Source organism: Tachypleus tridentatus, chromosome 13 (genome assembly GCF_004210375.1).
Source record: "Tachypleus tridentatus isolate NWPU-2018 chromosome 13, ASM421037v1, whole genome shotgun sequence".
Classification (NCBI taxonomy): domain Eukaryota; kingdom Metazoa; phylum Arthropoda; class Merostomata; order Xiphosura; family Limulidae; genus Tachypleus; species Tachypleus tridentatus.
In genome coordinates, this window is record NC_134837.1 from 203,675,181 (window position 1) to 203,689,355 (window position 14,175).

The 14,175-nt window shown below is 33.2% G+C and overlaps 1 pseudogene across 1 annotated transcript; it reads right to left on the reverse strand.

Moving 5' to 3' along the window:
• Window positions 1–11,486: 11,486 nt before the first annotated feature.
• Window positions 11,487–13,799, reverse strand: LOC143237693 (protein BTG2 pseudogene; annotated as a pseudogene). The gene has a single exon (XR_013020198.1). The product of XR_013020198.1 is annotated as a protein BTG2 pseudogene (transcript).
• Between the last annotated feature and the right edge of the window lie 376 nt (window positions 13,800–14,175).

Here is a 14,175-nt window from a genome sequence, read left to right on the forward strand (position 1 = left end):
GAGTCTCATCAAAACATTATACTAAACCTTAATGTCAAACCTTTATATTAGATCTTGCATCAAAATATAGGATAAAAAATTTCCTATCGAAACATCACTTCAAAACTTGACAGATATTAATATCTAAAGCACGTTAAGAGAAATCTGATTGCAAGTGATGTATATTGTTTATTATACACATTACAGAGAAAATGTAAAGTAAAAAACAAAACAAAAAACTGTAACATAAGAAATCAAATAAGCCCATGAGGTAAAACGTGAAACCAAAGGTTAACAGAAGATTCATGCCGGTAAAATGGAAGTTTAAAAACTGTACACAAACGAGATAAAGAAGAAAAATATGTTATAAAATAAGAGATAAATAAAGTGAAATACAGACAACAAACTGTCTTTGGTGAATGTTTCTCATCTTATGTTCACAGTTTACACCCAGACCTAATGTTTCTCACCTCATGTTCACTCTTCATTGTCTACAACATCATTTTGTCTTTATAAATATTTGATGAACACAAGTCCGCCAGTGGAACGTGCAAAGGTTGTATAGCTTTATGTTTTTCTGTTTTACATCCTAAATGATCTTTTCTATTACGAAAAAAACCATCAAGTAATTTCCTTAATCGAGTTAATTCATGTTCGAAGTAAATGTCAAGTCGACCATCGGATATTAGAAAGAGATATCTGCTATATATTGTCTTTAACAATGAGCAATAGACAACACTGAAACTCTCGGTATCATGATTAGTTCAGTCCCTTTAATACCAATACGTCACAATGTAGTTCATTAAACTTAACATACAACCAGTTTCCGTAAAACCAATACAAATAGTTCTTGCTTTATTGTATATTTTTGTAACTTGATATTGTAATGTTATATTACAATTATATCTGATGATTGAAAATTAATATTTAGATATTTACATCCTATAAGTTGTATAGTATGACATCTGGTATTTGTTGAATGACGTCACAGTAGTTCAGCAAAAAGGTACTTAATGAGCTATCTGTGTTCTGCCCATTGCAGGTATCGAAGTTCGTTTTATAGAGTTATAAGCTTGGTAAACTTATCGTTGTGACTTGGGGGGGGGGCGATATGTCTTCTCGGATGAATAAAACCATTAAGCATGCGCACTTAGAAGACTAACTTTTGATGAGTGACCATGGACTGGTCAACACTACATCTGTTGACTTCTAACAACTTTGGTCATAGGTTGGCCAACAAAGTTATTAGATGTCAACAGATGTAGCGTTGGTGTGTCCATAACCAGGGTTGTTAGAAGTCAATAGATGTAGCGTTGGTGAGTTCATGACGAGAGATGTTAGAAGTCCATAGATGTAAGACAATCCTCTGATGTTTAGCAAGTTAAGAATAGCACTTGGTGAAACTAAATATGTTAAACGATGGGGACAAATGTTATATCTTTACATTTGAACGTGCTTATGTAGAAAGTATACTCTTTATCTAATTGGAGCGTGATAACTGATGCATATTTAAGATAATTTAGGGTTAAATGATTTCATTTGTAAAAAAACATAACCTAGAAAGTACTGCCCTTGTCTACAGATGGCGATAACGGAAAAAAAAGATTAAAAAAAAGGCACAGATGTATTACGTTTTCTCACCAATCATATCACTGTCAAATTTTTAGTTTTATACCGAGTTTCAGATTATAGTGTGTTGACATATAATTGGAACACAAAAAAGCTCTTATGTTTTTAATTACTATAAAACCCAAGAAGCGAGAAATGAAAATAATCTTAAAATAAAAAAAACGTTGCTTAATCAGTAATAATCGAACATTTGGTAAAATGCCAGTTCAATATTAAGTCAAGCACAGATATTGTTTATTTAAACAAGAATAGAGTAGAAAAGTGACCTGACGCCAGGTAATTCTAGGGTTAACACGATTTAGATTATACCTTTTACTTTTAACTGTGCACCCCAGAGCATCTCCTACCTGGCTAAGTAGAAGGTCTGAAGACTTGTAACGATAAAAAAAACAAACCATTTCGATACTCGTGATGGTCACAGATTGGTGGTTAACAACAAATAGATTTAAAGGTACATAAGACGTTTCAGGTAACTGTTCATATTTTAGTAGGATATACGGACGATGGAACAAATGTTTTATTATTAGTTTTACGTTTGATTTAGTAAGTTGGCTCAATCACATGAGCAATGAATATATCAAACACTTCAAGTTAATAAAGTAATCACGGAGAGTTTAAAGTGAAACCTGATGAAAGTGTTGTTCATCTGAGGTTCTTTCGTTTTCAATCATCCAAAGTGTCAACTATTGGATCTACAGCAAAAGGTTGTGTTTGTTACGAATATCGACTACCTATGCTTAATTTTTAACTGATATACTGGTGGAAGGTCAGCGTAAATACACGGCACCCGCCAACAACTCCTGAGTTACTCTGATCGAATAGTAGGATTTACAACAGGATTGGTCAGTTTTTAAATCTAAATCGTGTTAACCCTAGAATTACCTGGCGCCAGGTCACTTTTCTACTCTATTCTTGTTTCGTGTTTCTTATGGATTGGTCAGAGAGTGTTCGTGTTTCGTAAGGATTGGTCAGTGAGCGTTACTGTTTTTTAATGGATTAATCAGTGGGTGTTTCTGTTTATTATGTATTGGTCAGCGAGTGTTCTCTTTATGATGAAAATAGACTTGAATTAATTGAATAATTTTAGAGTGCAGTTACTCACCCGGATTACAAACGTATCTTCAATCCTGATATAAATTTACGTCCTCTAAGTCTGTAAATGAAACAAATCTTACTGTTAACAACACTTTCAATGCTTCGAAAGCTGAGACTAGTCTCGTCACCACGATACTTTCAGGGTTAACGACTTTATGAAGATAGAAAGAGACAGGTACTAACTAGTTTTTTTTAGTAACTTTGGAGGACAACTGCCACAGATGTTAGTTGTAATAGTACAATATATGGGTTGATGATTCACAATCATCGGGTTCAAATCCCGTAAGTTGACGGCGGGTCGTGTTGACTAGCTGCCTTCCATATATTATATCACTTAAGAATCAGGATCTGTTAGAACAGATAGCTCTCTAGTGACTTTGCACAAAGTAAACAAACCAACGATAATAACGACGAAATATATCAGTCACAAGAAACTGATTTTTAAACTTATTCATCGATTGTTTTATTTATTCAATCAGTGCATTGAAAAGTTAAAGTTCATGTTTTGACATATTATAATCTAATACGAACACTGCACCAGAAGGAAACGAGAAGTGTGTATTTATTCGAGTATGCTGAACCCTACTGAAGACTTGGAGTACAGGTATGGGTAGAACCTGTACTACCAGATTTAACACACCCAGCTCTTCTTGATGTATCTGTGCTAATCGTGGAAAAGTGGCATGAAATAAAACCAACCTGTGTCTATCTGAACGGCACGAAATAGAGGAAACAATCCGTCACGTGCACTGGATGTATTAGTCCAGATCGTCCGGTAAGAAGGGGTAGTTGAAACTGTTAACCTTTCCTTCAGGAAAACAGTCCCATCTACGTTTTAAAAGTTGTATCTGTGGTACCTGAGCATTACATTATATGTATAACATAGAAAAAAACGTGTCATTTAAGGATATTATATTAGCAAAGGAATAACTTTTTTTTTTACGGTTTAATATTATTCTATATGAAAAGTCTATGTACTGGGTTTTCAAAGAAACATTTTATTTTAAGATGTGTTTATGGTGTTAGACTGGCGGTAAGATCAAGTAGAACAGACGAGAGCGAATATTGACTGAGATTGAAATTTCTTGATCGATATAACAAAAATCGCTGCTTCTTGTGAACATAAGTTATCTCTATAAAAATATTTACTAGAAAACAGGTTGATATTTTCGTACAGACTTCCTATAGAAGATGTTTCTATTGTTCTCTTCAGCGAAAAAAGCGATTGTTTCCTTTCTCCTACATCTTACACACCACAAAAGGAGTTTTTCACTCTCCTATTAAGACTCGTAAAAACCTAGTTTTAGTTCGTTTTTTCCTTGTTTAGCACAAATCTATACAACGAGCTACCTGTATGTGTCCACTACGACTATGGACTATGGAAGTCTGAGGGTCGCGGGTTTGAATACCCGTCGCACCAAACATGCTCGCCTTTCAGCCGTGGGGGCGTTATATTGTTACGGTCAATTCCATTATTCGTTGGTAAAAGAGTAGCCCAAGAGTTGGCGGTGGGTGGTGGTGTCTAACTGCCTTCCCTCTAGTCTTACACTACTAAATTAAGGATGGCTAGCGCAGATAGCTTTGCCCGAAATTCAAACCAAACAAACAAGATTTTAGACCTACGTTTAGAAATGATATTGTGACTAATGTACAAGTAAAATACTAATGGCTGATTGATTGTAGAAAGAATGTAATTACTACATTCGTTATCTGTTCTTCTACCCTGGTGGCTCAGCAGGAAGTCTCAAAACGCCAAAATTTTAATTTCGGTGTTCGCTGTGGGCATAGCACATTGTTTAGCATCATGGTTAATAACAATTAAACAAATCTTCAGTGGAGGGTTAACTCAGTATTCATTCACTGTTAACTTCTACCCTAGTAACTGAAAGCAACACATATTTACTAAGCTTTAGTTTTCCTATTTACTGTCTACTCTTGTCTGTCGATATTCCTTAAAGTTTTGCTAATATATATACATATATGTATGTTTCTGTGTGTCTATATGGCTAAGATTATAAGAGACCTTTCAAATTCATAATTAAAACAGCGAACGAACTTACAATACGAAATGTGTCAAGGAGATATAGTCTTACAAAACCCTCCCTGTATATCACAAAGTGGACTAGTTCACCCATTTTTGTACGTATGAATCACTGGTTTAAATATATGTCAAATACTTCTTGGCTAGGGTCATGGATGCATTACAAAGTATTTTTATACAATAACCACAGAAACATTATTTAGTGAATTCAGTGAAGTAGAAAAAATAATTAAAAACCCTGATAGAACTGCATCCAGATCAGAGCTCAGGTCTACATTGAAGTTATTGAAACTTAAACCAAAACGGATGGTATTAATCCACGCACATTTGTAATCTCAACCACTGCCAAAGCTGGGCCGTGCTGCTAGCTTACAATAACGTCACGCACTTCTATCATCTCATCCAAACCACTTACAATATTATAATTCCGTTTGGTAATGTAGCATAAGAACAATAAACCAGCTACATGAGTTAATAACATAAGAACAGTAAACCAGCTACATGAGCTAATAACATAAGAACAGTAAACCAGCTACATGAGCTAATAACATAAGAACAGTAAACTGTCTACATGAGCTAATAACATAAGAACAGTGAACCAGCTACATGAGTTAATAACATAAGAACAATAAACCAGCTACATGAGTTAATAAGATAAGAACAGTGAACCAGCTACATGAGTTAATAAGATAAGAACAGTGAACCAGCTACATTAGTTAATAAGATAAGAACAGTAAACCAGCTACATGAGCTAATAAAATAAGAACAATAAACCTGCTACATGAGTTAATAAGATAAGAACAGTAAACCAGCTACATGAGTTAATAAGATAAGAACAGTGAACCAGCTACATGAGTTAATAAGATAAGAACAGTAAACCAGCTACATGAGTTAATAACATTAGAACAGTGAACCAGCTACATGAGTTAATAAGATAAGAACAGTAAACCAGCTACATGAGCTAATAACATAAGAACAATAAACCAGCTACATGAGTTAATAAGATAAGAACAGTAAACCAGCTACATGAGTTAATAAGATAAGAACAGTGAACCAGCTACATGAGTTAATAAGATAAGAACAGTAAACCAGCTACATGAGCTAATAACATAAGAACAGTAAACTGTCTACATGAGCTAATAAGATAAGAACAGTGAACCAGCTACATGAGTTAATAAGGTACGAACAGTAAACCAGCTACATGAGTTAATAACATTAGAACAGTGAACCAGCTACATGAGTTAATAAGATAAGAACAGTAAACCAGCTACATGAGCTAATAACATAAGAACAATAAACCAGCTACATGAGTTAATAAGATAAGAACAGTAAACCAGCTACATGAGTTAATAAGATAAGAACAGTGAACCAGCTACATGAGTTAATAACATAAGAACAGTGAACCAACAATATGAGTTAATAACATAAGAACAGTAAACCAGCTACATGAGCTAATAACATAAGAACAATAAACCAGCTACATGAGTTAATAAGATAAGAACAGTAAACCAGCTACATGAGCTAATAAGATAAAAACAGTGAACCAGCTACATGAGTTAATAAAATAAGAACAGTGAACCAGCTACATGAGTTAATAAGATAAGACCAATAAACCAGCTACATGAGCTAATAAGATAAGAACAGTGAACCAGCTACATGAGTTAATAAGGTACGAACAGTAAACCAGCTACATGTGTTAATAACATTAGAACAGTGAACCAGCTACATGAGTTAATAAGATAAGAACAGTAAACCAGCTACATGAGCTAATAACATAAGAACAATAAACCAGCTACATGAGTTAATAAGATAAGAACAGTAAACCAGCTACATGAGTTAATAAGATAAGAACAGTAAACCAGCTATATGAGTTAATAAGATAAGAATAGTGAACCAGCTACATGAGCTAATAACATAAGAACAATAAACCAGCTATATGAGTTAATAAGATAAGAACAGTAAACCAGCTACATGAGTTAATAAGATAAAAACAGTGAACCAGCTACATGAGTTAATAAAATAAGAACAGTGAACCAGCTACATGAGTTAATAAGATAAGACCAATAAACCAGCTACATGAGCTAATAACATAAGAACAATAAACCAGTTACATGAGTTAATAACATAAGAACAGTGAACCAGCTACATGAGTTAATAAGGTACGAACAGTAAACCAGCTACATGAGTTAATAACATAAGAACAATAAACCAGCTACATGAGTTAATAACATAAGAACAGTGAACCAGCTACATGAGTTAATAAGGTACGAACAGTAAACCAGCTACATGAGTTTATAACATAAGAACAGTAAACCAGCTACATGAGTTTATAACATAAGAACAATAAACCAGCTACATGAGTTAATAACATAAGAACAGTGAACCAACTATATGAGTTAATAACATAAGAACAGTAAACCAGCTACATGAGCTAATAACATAAGAACAATAAACCAGCTACATGAGTTAATAAGATAAGAACAGTAAACCAGCTACATGAGCTAATAACATAAGAACAATAAACCAGCTATATGAGTTAATATGATAAGAACAGTAAACCAGCTACATGAGTTAATAAGATAAGAACAGTGAACCAGCTACATGAGTTAATAAAATAAGAACAGTGAACCAGGTACATGAGTTAATAAGATAAGACCAATAAACCAGCTACATGAGCTAATAACATAAGAACAGTAAACTGTCTACATGAGCTAATAAGATAAGAACAGTGAACCAGCTACATGAGTTAATAAGATAAGAACAATAAACCAGCTACATGAGTTAAAAAGATAAGAACAATAAACCAGTTACATGAGTGAATAAGATAAGAACAGTGAACCAGCTACATGAGTTAATAAGGTACGAACAGTAAACCAGCTACATGAGTTAATAACATAAGAACAATAAACCAGCTACATGAGTTAATAACATAAGAACAGTGAACCAGCTACATGAGTTAATAAGGTACGAACAGTAAACCAGCTACATGAGTTATTAACATAAGAACAATAAACCAGCTACATGAGTTAATAACATAAGAACAGTGAACCAACTACGTGAGTTAATAAGGTAAGAACAGTGAACCAGCTACATGAGTTAATAAGATAAGAACAGTGAACCAGCTATATGAGTTAATAAGGTAAGAACAGTAAACCAGCTACATGAGCTAATAATATAAGAACAATAAACCAGCTACATGAGTTAATAAGATAAGAACAGTGAACCAACTATATGAGTTAATAACATAAGAACAGTAAACCAGCTACATGAGTTAATAAAATAAGAACAGTGAACCAGCTACATGAGTTAATAAGATAAGACCAATAAACCAGCTACATGAGCCAATAACATAAGAACAGTAAACTGTCTACATGAGCTAATAAGATAAGAAAAGTGAACCAGCTACATGAGTTAATAAGATAAGAACAATAAACCAGTTACATGAGTTAAAAAGATAAGAACAATAAACCAGTTACATGAGTTAATAACATAAGAACAGTGAACCAGCTACATGAGTTAATAAGGTACGAACAGTAAACCAGCTACATGAGTTAATAACATAAGAACAATAAACCAGCTACATGAGTTAATAACATAAGAACAGTGAACCAGTTACATGAGTTAATAAGGTACGAACAGTAAACCAGCTACATGAGTTAATAACATAAGAACAGTGAACCAACTACATGAGTTAATAAGATAAGAACAGTGAACCAGCTACATGAGTTAATAAGATAAGAACAGTGAACCAGCTACATGAGTTAATAAGATAAGAACAGTAAACCAGCTACATGAGTTAATAAGATAAGAACAGTAAACCAGCTACGAGTTAATAACATAAGAACAATAAACCAGCTACATGAGTTAATAAGGTAAGAACAGTAAACCAGCTACATGAGCTAATAAGATAAGAACAATAAACTAGCTACATGAGTTAATAAGATAAGAACAGTGAACCAGCTACATGAGTTAATAAGATAAGAACAGTGATCCAGCTACATGAGTTAATAAGATAAGAACAGTGAACCAGCTACATGAGTTAATGAGATAAGAACAGTAAACCAGCTACATGAGCTAATAACATAAGAACAGTGAAAGTGTTACTGGTGGTAAAAAGAACAGCAATCATTGGAGGTAAAGAACAACAGTTAACAAGTATCATAAGGTACAGGTATGAGGCTGTTAAAGTGGATATTATTGTATACAGGTGTGTGACTGTTGAAGCAGATATTGTTACTGTGTACCAGTAGGTGACTGTTGAAGCAGATATTGGTTACTGTGTACCAGTAGGTGACTGATGAAGCTGATATTAGTTACCGTGTACAGGTATGTGGGTTTTGAAGGGGATATTAGATACTGCGTAGAGGTACGTGGCTGTTGAAGGGGATATTAGATACTGCGTAGAGGTACGTGGCTGTTGAAGGGGATATTAGATACCATGTACCGGTATGTGGCTGTTGAAGCAGATATTACTTACTGTGTACAGGTACGTGACTGTTGAAGCAGATATTATAAATTTTAAAGACTGTGGAAGATTAATCAAATTTGTAAAAGAGGAAATTAGGACATGAAAAAAGTATTACATCAGGAAAGGTTGGCTGAAAATGTAAAAATTAACTAAGGATCTCTTTAAATGAATTAAGGATAAACAAAATTTTAAAATAGGGGTAGGATCCTTGAGGGATGATAAAGGGAAGCTTGCATCTAATTGTTATGAGGTGGCTGGGTTATTAAATTTGTTTTTTTTCTTCAGTTTTTGTTGACAAAGATTTAAGTAGTATTCCACATCTTGAACAGTTGATAAATGGAAATAAGGCCAAACAAGATGACTGTATTAATTCTGAGCTGGTTAAGAAAAAATCTGGAAGTTTAATTAAAAAATAATGTTTATGAACAATATATTTTATTAAGTTTTGAAAGCTTGGATATATGACCCACTTACTACTATTTTTTGTCAATCTTTGAATAGTTGGTAGGTACCATATGATTGTAAGTTAGCTGTGGAATTCCTCTTTGCAAGAAAGCTGATGGAATTTGTCCTTGTAATTATAGACCTATTAATCTTACATCAGTTGTGGGAACAGTTTTAGAAGTTCTGTTAAAAGATACTTTTCAAAGTCATTTAAGAAATTTTATTGGATAATCAGTATGGTTTCACTATAGGAAAATGTTGCATTACCAATATTTGGATAATTTTTGAAAATGTTACTGCTTATGTAGACAAGAGTAAAGGTGTATTATTGGTGTGTCTGGATTTTGAGAAAGCATTTGACAAGGTGCCACATATAGGTGTGGGGGATAAGTTAGCAAATTAAATAGAAAAGTGGCTGGTCAGAAGAAAACAGGGTTGTTACAAATGGAGTTCAGTCAAACTGGATTATTGTCACAAGTGTGGTACACCAGGGCTCAATCTTAGGACCTTTACTCATTTTGATTTACATCAGTGACACAGATGAAGGAATGGTTAATAAGTTACTTATATTTGCTAATGATAATAAGGTTGTGGGTGTTGCTAGCTGTGAAGAGGATGCTGCTGATTTATGAAAGGATTTAGACCATTTAGTGAGTTGGATACATAAGTGACAGATGAGTTTTAATTATAATAAATGTAACATATATTGGTTATCATAATTTGAGTTATAAGTAAAGTGTGGATGCTAATGACCTTAACAGGGTCATGAAAGAAAGTGATCTTAGTGTAATGGTTGATCAGTCTCCAGTCATCCAAGCAGTGTGATGTTGTTAGTGGTTAGGCAAATAGGATTTCAGGTTGTATCTACAGAAACATTTAATGCAAGTCTAAAAGGGTTATAATTTCATTGTACAGGTCACTAGTTAGGCCACATTTGGAATATTGTGTTCACTCTTAGGCTACTTACCTTAAGGAAAATCATTTAATTGTTGGAAAGGGTTCAGAGAAGTGTTATTAGAATGGTGCCTGTGAAGAAGGGGTTGCCATATAAGAAGGTGGAATCTCTCAAGTTGTTTTATCTTTAAAAAAGAAGAGTTAGAGGGAATCTGACAGATGTGTTTAAGATTATTAAATGAATTAAGTGTGTCTATACATCAAATTATTTTCATATTTAAAAGTGAGGACCAGAAGACACAAGTCTACATTTTGGCAGGATATGAGTAATCTTCAGCTAAGATAGTTTTATTTTTATAATAGGGTAGTTAGACTTTATAATAGGTCATCTTCAGGTGTTCTAGATTTAAATGAGTTTAATAAAAGCTTTATAAGTATATGAAGAATAATGGAAAAGGTTTGTAATTTATGCTTTGTTTATTATTTTAGAGTATGGAACAACCAAGATGTACTAATGTTCCTAAACATTATGTATACAGGTAGTTGACTGTTATAGTGTATATTATAGACACTATAAAGTTTAAATTAAATTATATTTTCTTACAAAGAAATGTTATTAAGAAATAAGATATTATTGTTGAACTGGTCTTAAAACCTTGAGTTTGAGTGTTGCATTAATGTGTACAAAAGAAACAAAATTACAGTTTTCTTAATGTATGGTTAACATAACATGTCAATTACAGAAAATATTCATAACAGCTTTTAAAGATGAAAATCTGTAATGTGAAATATTTATTAAATTTCATATAGAATTTGTCATTTTTGACCATACAAATGGTAAAACAAGAAATGTATTGTTGTGGTAATACTTTCTAAATTCAATATAATGTCTGTAAAATTTTAGTAAAAAGATTTAAAAAAAGACAGCAAAGAAACTTTGAACATGACAAGTTTTTATTTATTGTAGCCACTGTACAAAAGTCTCAATATCAGTCACTGTACAGATAAAATAATTTTTTTTTTTACAGGAAGTTAACCACATCTGTGGATGTCCGATATTCAGCCATTACTGAAACACACTCTTTCTCTGACAAATCCAAAAACTGATAGTAGTACCCACAATAAGTAAGTTAGAGAAAACATTATATGTGACTCTGAAACTTCAACAGAGAACATGGCTATAAATAAAATGTGAGAGTTTTTAACAAATTAAAAGTTGGGAAGTACACAAAATTATCACCAGGTTTTATCTCACAATATTCTTCCACCAATCATTGTACTTGGTAATCTGTAATAACCTCTTAGTTAAAAATATGGTGAATGACTCACTACAAGAAGTATCAAGTATACAGTGTACCAATTATGTGGAGAAATGATTGGATGAAAAGAATAAGTTGGTCTCATATATACAACATTCATTCTAACCTATCAAACTAAGGAATGGTTTTTATGTTACCTTTTACAAAACCATACTACAAGCAAAGCAAACCTTCACAAAATCGTAGCCCAGACTTACCAGAAAGCATCCCATAATTCTCATAATCTGAAAATAACTGTGTAACAGACCTACTATTTTCAGTGTTTGTAAAAAGAGTAATTCAGTTACATACATGCCATACATTCTGGAAAGATCTCTCCAAGATAAAGGAAGATTAGAACTGGTTTTCTTGTATCAAATAATTAAGTCCACACACAAATAATTTTACATTATTCTTACTGTTATTTGATTATTTAGTCTTAACAATTTTGATTTAATATTCCAAATCTCTTCAAACTTTAATGACTCTTGCTTTTTAAGAAAAATATCCCATTGCTCAACATTTCAAAAGAAATTCAATTTAATTGTTTAATTCTGTTTTTGATTACATAAAAAGGGTTATAAAAACCTAAGACTTGGTCCACATCATAAACATTAATTCTCTTTTCATTAAAAAATTATTAGCAATTTTTATATTACATCTAAAGAGCACAAAATACTCAGAACGCTGTGCTAGTAGTTGTACCTGCTGATCACTGGTATAAAATCTTCTAGTTTAATATTTACTCTTCATAATACGTTTAAAAAATGTCCAATAAAAATGTGATAAGAGTGATGGTGCAGAGACGGCTGTGATGGTCCCTGAAGTGTTGTACTTTAGTTGTACTTCCACGCTCATGTCATGATTTTAATTTAACAATATTATAAAGTTATTTTCATAATACACAAACACTCACGAATGAAACAAAACGTGAAACAGATAATAATTTACAATCTTTCTCTTGTGAGCGATGAGAGAGATTTGGCGGTTAACCCTTATGGAGACGTACGCTGCAAGCTGCTCCATGTTCATGATCCCCCAAATATTATCTTTACAACTAGCTCTCGGAAATGTTCCCAAACTAGAAAGACAATACTGACTTCCAATTGGATAAGGATAATTTTCATCAGGAAAACTACTCACACCTTTATCATCATACCTAAAATCCAACGATTCTGATGACAGCTTACTTCCCTCGTAGATGATACAAATGCTTCCATTTTCACCGATCCTGTATGACACTTCGTGAGGATCAATCCACAAAGCAAGCTCATTTGGAAATTCTCGCCGAAGTCTAGCTTCATCAAGACCACAAGCTCTTCCGGCTTTTGTAATAACTGGATCCATTTTGTGATTGATTCGAAGACAACGGTATCCTGATCCTCTAAAAGGGTTATCAGGAAACCAATGTTGTTGGTAATGATGCTTAAGCATCGCCTCCAAATGGTTCCGAAACATCTCCAGCTGGTTCAAATCAAAAGTGTTTCTAAGTCGTAGAAGGTTTGTAAGAAATTCTGCAGCATTCTTAATCTCCTGCCTCATCTCAGCGTTTTGTTCCAATGGAATGCTTCACTTGAAGTGTAATGTTGGTTTTCAGTTTGTAGGCCTGTTGCTAGGCTTAACAGTAAACTGGCAACAATATGATTAACTAGTAAAATAGAGTTAGGATAAGAAGACTGAGCGAGAGGGGAACGTCTGATGATGATTATTTCGCTTATAAACTCATATGAAGCTCTATAATAAAATCACACAGTAATATCCTAAATATTCTCAGACTTTCTTTTCGCATTTGGAAAGTGGACGGCAAATAACTAGCTACTATAAACAACACACAAACCTTACACCACCAGTACTCAGCCTAATCTATTCAACCTCGTATCAGAACCAATAACAACCTTCTATTCCTATCTTTGTTAGCTTTCTTCGACGCGTGTGATGTCACTCATACCTAACCAATGAAATTATCAAAAAGACTAGCCTTTCTCTGTTCTTCCCAGTAGAGCTCAAACTCAATAATCAACCAATCACAAGTATGGCAATAATGTTCTCTAACTCATAGTAACAGGCTAGATGACGTCACCTATGAACTCCTAAAATAGCTGTAAACAGAGGCCCGCTAGCTATTGAAGCTAATAGTGTGTATGATAAATTCAGCCCATAAATTTATAAAAAACAAATTATAATACATTTATTAACATGTTCAGGTTTATAAGTGCTATTTAAAAATTTTTTTTTTTAAAAACTAAAAGCGTGCATGTATATGACTGTTAAGTATATATATATATATGTTGTAATTCCTTATTGTAGGCTCAGTAACTTCAAAATTA